This window comes from Mytilus californianus, unplaced genomic scaffold (assembly GCF_021869535.1).
Source record: "Mytilus californianus isolate M0D057914Y unplaced genomic scaffold, xbMytCali1.0.p SCAF_5, whole genome shotgun sequence".
NCBI classification, from domain to species: domain Eukaryota; kingdom Metazoa; phylum Mollusca; class Bivalvia; order Mytilida; family Mytilidae; genus Mytilus; species Mytilus californianus.
Genome location: NW_026262701.1, coordinates 23,110,983 through 23,128,155, shown reverse-complemented (window position 1 = coordinate 23,128,155; position 17,173 = coordinate 23,110,983). Strand labels below are relative to the sequence as shown.

The 17,173-nt window shown below is 31.5% G+C and overlaps 1 protein-coding gene across 6 annotated transcripts in view; it reads left to right on the top strand.

The window, feature by feature from the left end:
* The window catches only part of LOC127703040 (uncharacterized), a 925,706-nt gene that overhangs the window by 453,803 nt on the left and 454,730 nt on the right, over nt 1–17,173 (top strand). The window lies entirely within an intron of this gene.

Sequence of the window (17,173 nt, the reverse complement as noted above, 5' to 3'; positions counted from 1 at the left end):
AAATCTAAATTGTTTACGTTGTTTTGTCCAAGGTGGAGAGTTGCATTATTGGCAAGCATACCACATCTTCTTACTTTTATTCGTTTAATGATGTAGATCTTCATTAAGCCTAAATAACAAATAATTTTGAAAATGCTCTATTTATAACTATACAACTTTTAATTCTAAATACTTATGTTTATCTAACATAAAATTATTATCAGCGAAGACATATACACACTAAGTCTAAATTCGTCTAAAAACAGAGACATGTGTATATGTAAAAGTGTTTGTTTATGTAAAAAAACCTATGAATATCTACCACCACTGTTGCCAGCTTTAGAGATCGGCTAACACCAGTTGTTCCTCGAGCTTTGAATAAACAAATTCAAACCAAAACATGTACATAAAACGGTAATGTTTAATCACAATCTGTATATATACAAACACTTAAATTGTTATTTCATATTTTGATGAATTTGATTAAATCTATGCCAGTCACGCATGCGCAGCAACATGTATTCTTCCATATTGTGACCTTATTTGACCTAAAAGAAAAAGAAGAAGAAGAAGAAGTCTGGAATTCCCGCTACTTTTCGACGGTCTAAAGATTATAGTGTGTTTTCGATCTAGGTGTTTTCGTTGAAGTCCGCGTTCAAAATCCAAAGCATTTCATTAGTCGGTAGATTTGCAATCTTTCAATTCAGGTGTTCTCATAGGGGTCCGCGTTCATGTTTCAATATGATAGACTATATTGTAAGTTTTCTATCCGAGTTAACAAAATAAAATTTGAGCTATATAATAGTGCCTCATTTTTAAGGGATTAAAATTTTATAAAATAAATTTATCTATTTCTCCATATACATTTTTTGTTAAAATACCCCTTTTCACCTTTTTTTGTCTTTTGGAAAATGTTTTTTTTTTGTGAATTATTTAGACCCCTATATCAAGAATTTTGTTTTGCATGTATACGCATGAAAATTTCGGTTTTTATCCAACGTAATCCTAGGTTTGAACGTTGTTTTCAATTTAGACTTTTAAAATATGTAATATGGTTCGTCAGTAGTTATATTTATGACAACTTATAATTATCGGTAGATGTGTAAATATTGACACCTGTGTGTATGGGTTAATATTATAGATTAACTGGTAGAATATTCTGATCAGGAAAGAAATTACAAACTAAAAATGGTCGGGTTGTTGTCTCTTTGACACATTCCCCATTTCCATTCTCAATTTTAAAGTCTGTTTAAGGAATATGTACAAATACATGTTAAGTGGCAAGTAGTACCGATACGCATGTCTTCATAATACAACTCTCGCATTACCATGTCTTGCATTTTTTTTTTATATTTCGAAACTGTCTCTTTTGTGAATTTATTCAACAACAAACTTTTTTCATACAAGATTTGTTTTTAGAACTGAATGTCGCATTTTGTTCTTATGTTGAAAAGAAACCAACAAATGTTTTGTTTTAAAAGATCCTGACCCTCTCCCCCTCCCCCTCTTCAACAAAAAAAGAAAGAAAGATTGGATTGGCATTGTCTAGTATATAATTTTAAATAAAATGCTCCTGTATTTTTATGCTAAATACTTTATAACACAATCTGGGACTTGTACAAGTTTATGCATCTATTAGTTCAGGCATATGCATACAGTAATGCATGTATACGCATGAGTTTCTCGCTACATTGAATACCCATCGGTGGCCTTCGGCTGTTGTCTGCTCTATGGTCGGGTTGTTGTCCCTTTGACACATTCCCCATTTCCATTCTCAATTTTAGTTATATACGACGGTATATTTTTCCTTTTCCAAATACCATGTACATGTACATATATGAGGCTATGAAAGGATTATCATTTATGTGTAAATAAATGGGGTTTATAGAAATAAAGTAATGATATAAGCACTTCAGATAACAGAATAAAGAGATGAAAATATAAAGAATAGATTAATTGATTTATGGTTGCTTAACGCCCAGTGACAAATAGTTCATGCATGGTTAGGACGAATAAAATCGGCATAATAATAAAGAATAGAGTGGAATGGTGAATTTTTTAATGACATAGAAGTATTGAAACTATTATCTGACACTCTTCCCCTATAACCAACTACACTCGCATATATACATCTCTAAATTAAATATATAATTTCGTTTACTGGTGACTCTCAACCCCGGACATTAAGGTTTTGGAACCGCCCCTGCTTCTTGTCATCTATTTTAACATCTTTTTCATGATATTTTATATGAATATTGCTAAATACAAACAAAAAAAAGTGTGCTAACTATTCTACAATTATCTACTTCTTCATTTCTAGTAAAGCTGTATGTTGGTTTGGAGACAGATAAAAATTACCATTTGTTGGTTTATATTTCGGTATATAAAAATGTTTAATAATGATATATAGTGACATGTGTAATAGGTTATATATAGTGTATATATCCTGGGACTATTATACTAACAGTATAGTAGTCCCATATACAGACCTTCTAAAATTATAACTGACCATTTTGCCGTGCGTTCATCGTGTATCGAGCGTGTATCGTGCGTGTACCAACCTTGCGCTCATTATTCATCATTCCGTGTGTTTTCCGTGTAACGTGCGTGCATCGTTCATTCATTCATAACCGTGTACCGTGCGCTCATCAATCATTCATTCTTAATTAACCGTGTTACGTGCGTGACCTCAGAATGTGTATTGCAGTCGCATTCCAATGCGAACTAACGATACTTTTATACATTCTGTTTGTTTTCAAACATTCTTTAGAGCAATAAGAATTAAACCAATTTTCTGATAACAAACAAACATGAACAGCAGCATTTTTTACGACGTAAAACAAAATAAAAGTGATCATTCGAGATTTTTTTTTTTTTTGCGAACCCGTTTTGCATGTATACGCATGAAAATTTCGGTTTTTATCCAACGTAATCCTAGGTTTGAACGTTGTTTTCAATTTAGACTTTTAAAATATGTAATATGGTTCGTCAGTAGATTATGAAGACATGCGTATCGGTACTACTTGCTACTTAACATTTATTTGTAAATCATCGATTTCAAAACTTGAATGTTTACATGTGTAATAAAATCAATCATGTCGATTTCAGCATGCATGTTAAGTGAATGTCAAATTCAGTTCAAAATTCTGAAGCGTAGGACAAATCGTACTCTTCTGTTTCAAATTGAACAGTGTTTTAATATTTGTTTTTACTGTTGAAATTAAATGTTATGTTAAAATAGATAACTATTCACCTTGGGTGATGTATTATTGTTGATCATTCGAGATTTTTTTTTTTTTGCGAACCCGTCTTCAGCTGAATGTGTGATTATAATATTACTACGCGAGCATCAAAGGATTTTAAATCGAAAATAAATGCAAAAAATGTGAGTTTTTGTGTCTTTCAAAGCACAAACAATATACAGAATCAATTGCATGATAAAGACAATAACTGTTTAGTGCCTTTAAATATCAGCTGTATTTGTACTCGGCTCGAAACAGGAGTAATAGCTTGCCAAAGCTCGCATTACACCTGTTTCTTAGCCTCGTACAAATACAGCTGATATTTAAAGACACTAAAAAGTTATTGTCTATATAATGATACATGTTCTACGTACAAAGAATAACATTCATGATGACATTTCTACAATAGAAAGGCTAAAATTGAAATTTCTGTTGAACTGAGCGAAATGGGGAAACAAATATACTGTTGACCAATTGTTATTTGTTAAAAATATTCTGTCTATTAAAAACAGAAGAGCTTTTGCAAGATTTAGATGTGGGGTAGCTCCACTGAAAATAGAAACTGGAAGGTATGAAAAAACAGAAGTCCACGAGATGACATGTTGTGGAGCTATACTATTGAAGATGAACTTCATGACCTTTTAAAATGCTCGTTATAGACATATCATGATACATTAAGCTAAACATTTTAACTTATAAATATCAGATAGCGAAAAATTCATATTTTTATTTAACAACGACAATGTTGCTGCAATAGTTGCCAAAAACATCAACAATATTTTATTGAAAAGAAACGGCATTTTATTTCACTAGTTCTAAAAGAAAAAGATGTTTTATTTTCATTTAGTATGTGGACACTGTAAATTTTAAATGTAAATGAGTAAAAATGTGTTTATATTTATATATTGTGTCTCAAAAGTCTCTCATTTATCTAATGAAAGATTGGTGCATACAATGCAAATGTTTTTCATGATTTTTTTATTTCTGTGAATCTCATTTTATGTTTGTACGTGGTGAGACTTTAATAACATATTATATCTAAAAATATCAACTTTACTTAAATTTATACATGAGTCAGAAAATTAAAACCAACAGAGTCAGAATTAAATTTTAAAGCTGACAAATGTTTTACCCTCAGCGGGCATTCAATACCATTGACATACTACAGCAAAATCTTGATATACATGCACATATATTTTGGACATCTTATCAGTAATTTCTCTAATATTGAACTATGCTAGATTATTATTATTCGCTTATTTGGCAAATTCATATTCTACTAAGCTATTTTCAATCATTTAAGTTTTGATAAATACCATTACAAATAACATATTTGTCTCAGTTTCCTCAGTGAGGGTATTCCATTGAGAAAATATATACAATAAACAAGGTTGTCGGGTAAATGTGGATTACGGATTAAGATGTTAGATGTCAAACTTGAATTAACAAACTGAGGCGAATTGAACAGGAATGTGTATTTTCTCTTCAACAGTGTTTTTATTCTCTGTTCTTTATTTTCATTTAAACTAAACTAAATACGTTTTGACAAATTAAATTAAAATAAACATTATATGTTAACCTTCTAGGATTATTCTAAAAGAATGACGGATTTTATTTTGACCATGGAGGTATTTTTTGTTCCGATACTGAGGATATTTCTTGTCCTTTATGAATCCATATGACAAATTTGACTCCTATAAGGATACATTTTGTCTCATAGAAAAATCGGTATTTTTTATATAATAGATTTACTTTTCCATTTTTATCGGATATAATAGTTATTTTGAAAAATACAAACGATAATTATTCATTAAAGGTTCGTATGCATACATCAAGATCCAGCAACTTTTGAATAGTATTAAATGATTGCCTTTGTTTTATAGCTCAAAACGGTATTATTTGTTTTGCTTTCCATTGGTTGAATAATGAAATGTATGTTTCAGAAATGTACACAAGTTCAATTTTAAGCTTTGACTCCTGGTGTAATGTCGTTAACAGTAAAAGACGAAAATCTACACATGTACATCTTTATAAAAAAGAAGATCTGGTATGATTGCCAATGTTCATAATTATATCACAACTATTGTTCTCCCCCTAATGATGAATCTTTAATATATGCCACTGGACGTTAAACGATCAACTATTAATTCATCCATCTTATCCTTTTAGTTTTGTGATAATTTGCATATCAAATACATGAAACAACTGCAGATTTGCACTAAAGTCAGAAGTCCGAAAGTATTGCACATATAAAACATATTCCCCATTTCCATTCTCAATTTTAAATAAACTTAAATATGATAAACAAATTGTTTTCAGATCAAAATACATTTGACAAGCGAGTGCGTTGATACAGGTTATACATGTATGCATGTATATACTTGTATGTCAGGTGAGAAGTGACACCAAGTAATATGTATACTAAAATGTTTATCGTCTTCCATTATACATGAGGGTGTGGGTTGGGGTTTATAGAATTGAAAAGTATTGATATAAAAAATAAAGAATACAGAAATAACCAGACAAATATAAAGAAAAGGGAATGATGAGGTTATAGAATATATGGCATAAAAAATGATCGGCAAAAGGTATAACGAATAGAAAAAAATTGCCTAAAATGACAGAATACAGAAATAATGAATCCCCATTCAGACTCTCATAATCTGACGTTGACATTTATATCTTAAGGGCAATCATGGCCATACGATACAGTTTTAAATGTACAATGATTTTTTTTTAAGAAAGTTCACATACAAGCTAATTTAAAAATTAGTTTGAATATGTAATAAAAATTATATCTTCATGTAATAGATTTAAAAGTTCGACATTTACTTAAAATTTTGGTTTCTTGGACATTTCTGTCCTTTGAACAGACATGTTAACTTTTTTTGGTTTCAAAAGATAAACATCTGAGGATTTCGGTAAAGAGATTAGGAATATCTTTGTTACAAAATTGGACTCTACATTTGTGTAACATTTCTTTGTTAATGATTATTTTTTGTAAATAGAAATTGATTTTAGAAAAAAACCGGCATTTTTGTTGTATATTTATTTAATTGAAAAAAAGTTGGTTATTTCTTTATAAAAGTTGGAACGATTAATCTTCATACAGTATCAAGCCAAAAGTCCTTTTTAAAAAGAGGGATCCATATGCTCGTTTTAAGCTAATGGTTAAATCTCGATAAAATGCATCTTTTCCTGATATTTCAGTTTGATGTCGCCTTCAACAACGAGCAAAACCCAAACCACATAATCATTTATAAAAGTTCCCAAAATTACAAATATAAATTCAAACAATTCAAACGAGAAAACTAACGGCCTGATTGATGTACAACACTTATAAAAAATAATATACAACGACAACCACTGGTACCAGCAAAAAAAGGGGGTTCCAACCATATGTCCCAATTAAAAAGAATTTCAGGTCAAACAAACGGGAGATCTTATATACGGAACAATAACTGGATCCGCCACTGTACAGTCTCCTGACGCGTACGAGTACTTTAAGTCCTGCAATTTATTGATTGATTAATGAAAATATCATAGCAATTCTTTTAGTTTATCTAATTAAATATACAATTAATTTTATTTAGTTATTTGGATTTAATAACCTCACATTAAAGGGTGCGAAAAAATATATTAATGTAACCGTTTCAAAGTTCAAATTGATCAATTATTGATTGAAGTGAATAAATAAAATTTATTTTCTCGGTGAATAAACTGCATAGTATACAAATCCTTGTTCTAATATAAATAGTAATAATTTTCATCGGCGAAAAAGAGAGATACTTTTGTTGTGTTGGAAGAATCGTAAAAGTGTTATTTTTCTAGATTCTATTGTTTACTCGGACATCGTAGAGTCTAATTGATTTTTTTTACCATATTGGACTTCATATTGTGTATTGAATTGAAACATGAACGCGGACTTCGATGAGAACACCTGGATTGAAAGTTTGCAAACATTCCGCCCAATGAAATTCATTTTAATATGTAACGCGGACTTCAACGGGAGCACCTAGATGAAATATTTTATACGACAATTAGTGTTAAAAAAAAAATTATATGAGAGCAATAATGCAGAATTGTTTCTTTTCCATTCTTGTTTTTTTACAATGTTTATGTTCATTTTAATTTGGAAGGTAGAATTATATTAAATGCCCCAAACGTAAATATAAGTTTTTTGAAATTCACTAAAAGACGTAAGAGAATGCCGACTAAGAGCCAGTCAAGGTAGTTTAAAATAAACCTATCCATCGTTATCGCAGACTAAAATTTATCTCATATAAACAGAATACATGTTTATTAATTGCAAGAATTTTTGTACGTCACGGTGCATGATAGCACGATAATCCCTTTACATAATCGTAACCACGCTTCAATATTTTCGTTTGATATTTGCTGCTCTTCCACAATTCACGCCCGTTTTGCGCCAGTGACCGGTTTTACAATTTAACACAGTTTTAAAAGTTCATTGAGATGTTACTTCATTTACAATTTTAAGCAAGACCAAACTGTTTATCAAATTCAACAAATGTCAATATTATCTTCATCAATTTCATTATTTAACAAAACATTGTTTTTCATTACAAGCTATTCAATATATCAATACACAGCTAGTGAATATTTGTTGTTTACCGAAAATATAAGATACATCGATTTAAATTATGTACACAATGAATAATTTCTGTGAAGTTACTTTTATTTCCGAATTTACGAGTACAATATAGTAAAACAGAAAAAAGAGAAACGGTAAATATACAGGAATACATAAAGTTTCGTAAGTAATTGCAAGGGACCACAAGTTACTTACATGCCATGAGTTTTCATAGCACTATGCAATTTTTGAAACTAATATGTGAGATCTATTGCATTTAAGCAAATTAAAATTATGTTATACATCTAACTATTTTATTTGCAGATTCACAAGTTTTGCATTTTTTAAACCGTGCATCAATATTTTAATTTTTTTTATTTAAATTCCTTGTATGTCACGTGTTTTGTTCATTCATTTGTTTAAATTGTGAAGCATGTGACTTTACTTAGAATACACGCATTCAACTAAAGTCGATAAAGTTTGAAACAAATAAACGATAGATACATCGAGGTTGTTTTGCTTGAGTGATTTACCTAAACAAAGCTCGGGTCTCAACAATGTTTAAAACGAATTAATGCCAGCTTGAAATAGTTTAACGGGGGCGTGGCCTATTGGTTTGACGCATCTTACCACCATCTGAAATTAACTTGATTGACCGCAAAGGAATCTATTTGACTGACATTAAAAAAAATATATATGGTTTGAAATGAATTAAAACTAATTTTTAATTTTTGTCAATCTTTATCAAATGATGATTAATCTTATTTAAATAGCGTTAATGCGTTTTTGTCCGTTCAAGTTAAATTCGGGTTACTAGTGAGGGCAAATGTGATCTATTGGCTTCACTGGTCTCCGTCGTCTGTTGTCGATCGTTAACTGCTTATCACGCATTTACTATGTTGTACTTTAAATAAGCCTGAAGCAATTTGGTAAGAAACAACGTCTCATTTCTATTAAATGATGAATGAATTTCCACTTATGTCTTTTAGACAAAAAAGGTTGAAAAATTGCATGTCATTTACCCTTAGGCATACTTTTCACATTTTCCGCTCTACAGTTAGTGAATGGAGATAACTCCAAAATACATAGAAACAATAACCCTTTTACAATTGCAAACTTGAAACCAGTTGTTTCTAGTATTTCAAAGCAAGAATTTGAATATGTGACTATCGACATGCTTGTACAGACAAGGAAATGCTCACCAAAATATTTAAGCATGACGAGATAAATGTCGCATTAAAATGTATATTTTGGTTTGGTAACCAAGTCTGATCAGTTAGTGACAAAATGTATGTAATTGGATAAAATATTAATGGAGCATTGTGTCATTGTTCCACTTATCCATGTCATTTGAAATTTCCATAAGTATGAATTACTTATGCATAATTATCTAAATGTTTCTTCAATAATGTTTGTTTATCAAAATAAAAAATTAATAATTACAATTCAACGCAACTCTGAAACCCTGAATCAGTAAAATTTGAAAATATTACCTGGTTTTTTAATTGTATATAAAAGGAGACGGGATGTTCATGTAGAGAGCCAGCATTTTATTTATCGCTATTTTACTCATAATTTGATTGCTAAAACGAGTACATTCAACAATGATCATAACTTCATCATCAAGTATATACTATGTAAACTTTTTTATAATTTATTTTGAAATGAGTTATTCAAGTAATTTAACACCAACCATGTGTAAACGTTATTTTTTTTAATTTTGAAATTGAAAAAAAAGAGTACTGAATTTAAATGTAAGACGTTAGATTTGAGGCGAACTGTATTTAATTTGTTAATAGATATTAATCAGTATTACGAAAGGGATAGTTAAAAGGAGACTAAAGTGAGGAGAAATGTCTCAAGATTTTTAAAAGGCAAACGAGTATCCGAGTATTAAAATTGTACTCGAGTGCTCAGTCTTCCGAGTGAGTACTTGTTGCCATCCCCCCTCCCCCCAAAAAAGAAGTAATATCTGCAAAACCAAAAGGTAAGATACTAGTTTTTATCATTGATTCATATATTTCACTTCTGCCATTTTGTTTTGTGTTATAGTGTACATCAATTAAGGGGTATTCCAGTAAAAATTATCCAAGAGGGGGGGGGGGGGGGGGGGGGAGTGATGTGTGGAATTGTTCTTATTTCTAGTACCCCCCACTTATGGAAAAGATTAAAAATATACTCCCACCTAGAATATGTATTTTCTTCCAAGACCCCCTACCTAGAGAACAAAATTAGTTCGTGTATGTTATCTAACATATCTTATTTCTGATAAAAATCTGACAAGGTGTACCTAGCTTTGTTGCTATTAACATATAAAATTAAACATGTAACAGTTGTAACAATGGTATGGAGCAGCAGAGGACAGATGCAACACGACGGCAATAGCTCTAAGTGACCTAAAAAGGGAGAGCGATTTGAATTATGGCCCATTTTAGTTTTGAAGCTGTCAATAACATTTTCAGGTACGACGTATTCTTCAGGTAGGGAAACTGGTTGGCACCAACTATGTGATGTTTCAGAGTTTGGGCCTGGGAGTTTAGTTCGAGCCATAAAATATTTTTGGTAGGCACAATATATTTTTTTTTTTTTTTTTTATGTATTTCTTATATACATTTTTTTTTTTCAATAGGCAAATGTTGGGCAAGATGATATACTCTCCTGTGTATCAAAGCCAGATTTTCCCGCAAAATTAGGGTTTTTTTTCATTAAAAATTTACAATGCCACCCACGCAACATGCGCAATAAAAATCTAATTGTCTCTGCCAAACATAAATATTTTTCTAGGGATCGCATAGTTTGGATTCACCCACACATATTTTTGTGGGAAGACGGCATACAAGGGAGAGAGGATACTTAAGTTGTTATAAATTGTATTCAATAAAATATTATTTTGACTTCAGGGAGAAGTGGGGATCCATATAATGCTTTTCATGCAATACCTGTAAATTTGAAGTTTTATAATTTCAAGGAGCTTCCTTTCATAACAAATTTAGAGTTAATTTCAGTTACCTGAAAACCCACAGTAAGTCTTGCAGAATTTCAAAGTCATCAACAAACAAGTCTGTTCACACTAGTACAATTCATATTAATATAAAATGACAATATAATAACGCCAAAAAGCACATGGCTCCCAACAATGTAAACACACAATTTTTGCATGTGACCCTGACTTGTTTGCAGGATTACTGTTTCTATTAATTTAATTTGGATATAGATATTCAATTTAAGGTACAGTCAAGCATTTGCAATTACAGTTTGCATATAATTTTTAATTTTCTATTTGAAGAAACTTGGTCATACGATGTTCGCATTGTTCAACCATGCGAATGTAAATAAATGTGAATGGGTAAACCCCGAGGATTTGTATGTTGTTCATTGAAGATGGGAGTACAGGATAATTTTTTCTTAGAGTAGCAGGAGCATTGAGCACTGTGTCAGGATCGGGGAGATAACTCCGACTCCGAGAGATAACTCTTCCTGCTTCCGGCTCGTCGCGTTTGACAGGAACACAAACTTAAAATAAGTGGTCTGCATACTTTATTTGCATTCAGACGACCTTTTCATGAGAATATTCCTTCAAAACAGGGGGTACAATATGTTTAACCTATCATTCAGAAACCCCCCACCAACAGAAATGAATTTAAATTGGGACCACCACCCTCCAGAATACAATTATGTTGATAACCTTCCACCTATTGACCAAAATATCGTCGGCGTTCCGCCCCTCCTATGTGAATTTTAATTGAATAGCCCTAAGATAAGGCCTGTACCAAATCTCTAAATTTGTTACAAGTAAAATTCATTTATTTTGTTACAAGAATTATGGTAACGCTCTTGTAGAAATGAGTTTTTGATACGTCCATCAACGAAATAAGGACATTAAGAAATCACGTTGTCTGTCTCACCTGTCCGATCATATCTTGATTTACTGAGATTAACTTCAAATGCGATCCAACGTTTTGACGTGTCTAAGATGTAAATAAGTGGTAATGTATATTGTGCTTGTATGCTTCTTGTTTATACTTTTTTTCCATTTTACTAATACAACTATTGTGGTCAACAGTTTCCTTAAAAGCAGGTTTTAAATTAATAACATTGGCAGAACGGCTTTATCTAAAGTAGAATAAAAGATACATACTATGACAAACGAGACGATTTTAATTTTGAAATTATCAATTTCCCCCACTGCTGTACTTCTACTTTTGACATTTTTACCTATTATGTCTGTTTGTTTTGTTCACACTTTTTATCAATATAATGGAATTTTTATGCAACTATCATACAAGTGAGAGGTTAAGCTAGCTATAAAACCAGGTTTAATCCACCATTTTCTTCATAAAAAAATGCCTGTACCAAGTCAGGAATATGACAGTTGTTTTCCATTCGTTTGATGTGTTTGAGCTTTTGATTTTGCCATTTTATAAGGGACTTTCCGATTTGAATTTTCGTTGGAGTTCGGTATTTTCGTTAATTTACTTTTTTTTCGCATTTGTTGAGAAATAAAATGAGCACGTTATAATAAGATATAATTCCATCCAAGTATTTATTTGTTAGTAAGCGTGTGTAAGATTCAAATCAACGCTTTTCGTCAGTTCAATTTGGGTACTGTGACGTTATATGCATCAATTGCATAACGATTTATTCATTAGTTGTTAAAAATACATGTAATTATATTGACATTTTTGTCATTGTTACGCTAAATGTGTATAACCAAGTAATAGAAAACATGGAAATAGCACATTGTTACAAGAAAACCTCGAAATCTGTGATTGGTCAAAAGAAATTATACCTTGAGATCACTGAAATGAAAACATGAATTAAGAATGTGTTACTTATCGTTCAAATACAAAACGCAATATTTCAAGTTAACATATTCCAAGAATTTCAAAAAAATGTTTTAACGTTATAAAATAAAGTGATTTCCTTTTTCTTTGGTAAAGTGTTACACTGAGTACAAAAATTGCACCCAATAGCAAAAATAGCAGCAGCAATCTTACAAGTTTTTTTTAGAAACTTAACAATTTGTATTTTTTATGATTTGACATTATGCACGTTTTTCGACATAGCTAAATACATTTAAATATACACAAAACGTTCACAGTGTATATCAACAGAAAAAGTATCCACTGGAAAAGGTAAAATCTACTGAAAATTCGCGCTACGACGTCCACAAAATGTCAACTTGAGCAACTCAAATATGTGACAGGCATCCATTTCTTCTTGCTCGAAGGGTAGGCATTTCTTGCACCACATGTGGAACCCATCGTGTTGCTCATGTAAGTACAAACCCATTGATAAGTCTTATTCTGTAGGTCTCATTCTGTAAAAAGAAGATGGGATAATGGTTACGACAATCGAAACATATCATCGTCATATGAGAAACAAATGTTCAATGACGATCAACCAACTCTTCAGTAACGATTTCAACTTCAACACTTAGAACTCTTGATTGAGTAGCTACCTTGTAAGAAACAACTCTCTATCAAGGACATTATGATGGGAAATGCAAACTCTCGAATATTGTATCTACTGGAAGATTTATATCCATATGTTAATTTGTAAATGTTTATCAATTTTCCCACAGGATATAACTATGCCCTTGGAAAAAAAGCAGCACAGAGTTCAACATGGCATTCAAAATATGCTGCTTCAAAAGCAGTTGATGGAAAGGAAAGCACGTTTACACACACAAAGAACGAAAACAATGCATATTGGAGTGTTGATTTGGGAAAAACAGTCAATGTGAAACAGATCAATATTATTAACAGAAAAAATTGCTGTGGTAAGGAGTCAGAAACATATATTTGTGATAAGATTCAAAATAATTTCACGTGAGTTAGGTAAGAGTGTTTACTTTTGAACTTTTTAAAAGCAACACTATTTTAGACATTTCTATATATGACAATAGGTAAAGCATCAAACTATTATCTTAATTGATGTTTAGTACTTTTTATGATCTTCAGAAAAAATCTTAACATTATATCATTTAATAATGAAGTGTTGATTCATCGAAAATAACACCTTCAAACAAATTAAAACCATTTACAGAAACTTTGACTGTCGAAAGAAGTCAAATGCTATAAAGTGATAAAATGCACATAGATTTTGTCAGGATATTAATAATTAAATACAATACTGTCTTGGAATAACAATTTCCTAACTGAGCCCTTGTGATAACTTTGCTTGGAAAAATAGTCACATTTAATGAAAGTACGATCTATTTTGTTTTTAATGTCACTCTGTCTAATGTCAAGAACAAAGAAACTAAAAAAGACTGAAATTTGAAAAGCGGTTTCATGGGCTAATAAAGGTGTCAGACCAGAGTAAAATCTCTATCTATTCAATCAAATTTTCCAATTTTAACAGCTTTTAAGATATTTTACCTTAAATTTAACTTCATAGAAAGCAGGTATATCCTGAATTGTATCAACATTCTACATGCCAATGTTTAACCAATGTTTAAAGTCTTGTAATGAAATACTACTGTTTGGAAATCAAGTACTACTAAAAATAACTCCTGGTTTTCTGGAAATCTTAGATATAAATAAGAAGATGTGTGTATACTAGGGAGCGCATTAATCCTCAATTTTTAATGCAAACTCATGGAGAAGTATATTTTTGCTCAAAATGGTCTACAAATATTTTTCTTTCACTAAAAGTTTCATTTCTGCAAGTTTGTTGATTAGTTTAAGTAAACAATGACATTATAAGCACTTTTTTTGTCAGGGAAGGGCTACTTTCACATATGTTTCAAATTGAAGTGAATGTATTGGTGGTCTTGACACCTATATGGAATAACAACCTTTCTTCGATATGGGGTCATATATTTTAAATGAATGAAGAGGACGATACATGTTGATTTTCAGGTCATTTGATCGACAATGAAGGTCATTCGTGCTAAGAATTGATTTCCATAACCCGATATTACTGTCTTAAATGATATTTAATATGGAGGAGAGGGGTATTAGAGCTAGCTCACTAACATTTCTCTAAAATGTTATTTGTACGCCTCCTAAATACGCCTGAAATATTCTCCACCGGATGTTAAATAACCAACTATAAATCAACCAATGAACAGTCATAATAAGGCTACTCTGAAAGTTCTTGACTTTTCAGTTGTTTCATAAAAAGAAACATGGATAGAGAACTGTAAAAAAATCGTATTTTTTATTTGTGAAAGTACTCCCTTCTGTTAAGGGAGAGAGGCATATTTGGTTCTTAAACTCCATGTTATTCATTTCAGCAATTCAAGTATAAATTTGATGAGAGAAAAAATGTAAAATCTCTCATGAATAGAAAGTTCTGACATTTAACAACAGCAATGATGTCATATATGCCGACACAAATGAGCAATCGTACGATGAAACTCATAGTTTTTACTAAATTTTGGAAAATATTTGCAGATTTTGCATGAACCACCGTAATTATCTGGTAGGATGTGTGTCTTGTCAATTTCCATATTTTTATGACCAATTCATTTTTTGTGGACGTGTGTGGTCAGTGTTTTTCAACAGGAAATAGACCTTTAATGTGAGTTAAACGGGGGAAAAGATTGTTAAGATTTGATATCACAGTCTTATTTAAAGCTAAGTTTGGCCCTTTCGTTGCCCTTCCTCTTTAAAGAAGTCATGAAAAGTTTTATTTCTTTTGGTCAAAAACAGACATTAACCGCACTATTGCTTTTTTTAAATAGAGCAAAAGACTTTATTCTAATGGGATCGTTCTTCTTGATAAAGACTTCTATTTTTTTTTTTAAATTGTAAAATGGTCTGCTTTGTTTTCAGCCTTCATAATGAATAATGTACCTGTGCAATCAAGAATCGTATTTATTTTTCAAATAAAACAAAGGAAAAATCAACTATATCATAACCTGGTAATCGAATACAGCTTTTTTAGAATCTGGAATTAATCTTCCTGTTGATGACCAATGAGACAAATATACTTTAGGAAAAATTTAAAAAAAATTGGTTTTGAAGTAAAATGTGTTTGATACTGAAATGTGTGTCATTACAAGGAGTGTACTAAAAGAGGGACGAAAGATACCAGAGGGACAGTCAAACTCATAGATCGAAAACAAACTGACAACGCCATGGCCAAAAATAAAAAGACAAACAGACAAATAATAGTACAGATAACACAACATAGAAAACTAAAGACTAAGCAACACGAACCCCACCAAAAACTGGGGGTGATCTCAGGTGCTCCGGAAGGGTAAGCAGATCCTGCTCCACATGTGGCACCCGTCGTGTTGCTTATGTTACTAGCTATATTGAATACAATCGGTGATATGATGATTGGCACTGACAGATTGAAGTCTTAGAATTCCATTTTTGAACAATTGATATAGATTCTTGATATTGATAATTTTCAGGTAATCGGCTGAAGAATATAGCGGTTACAGTTGGACAAAATCGTCATCAGATGAAACTTTGTAGTAATTTCAAAGGACCTGGTAAGACTGGACAAGTAATAATGTTAACATGCAAGAGCCCAATCTCAGGCCGCCATGTGAAACTTTTGAGAAGCGGTAAAGGTTATCTCAGTTTAGCAGAAGTTCAAGTGATAGGCCATACAGGTAAACATTTAGATGTTTTTTTTTAAAACTAGCTTCTTTCTGGTTGTATGTTTGTACTGAATTTCGTTTCTATCGAAAAACTGTCAGTTAAACAAAAAACAGAAAATCCTATAACTTTACTGTTGAATTTTTTTATAAAAAAAAAAAATACGTCTGTAGATTATAAGCTAAATATTGATCTTTGCATCGTTGAATAGTTTAATGTATAAACAATATCAATAAGCAGATGTGGTATGATTGTCAAAGAACCAATTTTTCCGCGACAGACCAAAGGACATACAGATGGGTAAAGTCCTTACCTGATCATCTAGTTAACTTGATGACCAGACTTTATGACTGGTGGAAGTTAACTTGGGACAGGAAAAAACAGACATTTAGCGGTTACAGGATTTATGACTGCTCCGATCGGTTCTAGGACAGAATTCATGTTAACTTAAAAAGAAGACTTGATCTGGACTGCTCTGTCGAACCAGACCTGTTCTTATAAAAGTTAACTTTGGTCTGGTCTGCTCCAAGATAAAGTTAACATGATATAAAGTTAACTAGTAAACAGGACTGCTTTGATTGATGAATATCATTTAAGTATCATCACACTCATGTATCAACAAATTTAGTAAAAGAAATATATCCATAGGACCGATCAAAAAGCAGACCTGACCCATAACTGGTCTGTCAAATAGCAGACTTGTCCACAGGATAGGTTAACAGATCTGATCTGGTCATGTTGTCCTGTCCACAGGTCTGGTCAAACTGACCTGTTCGCAAGTCTGCTCTGGTCTGCAG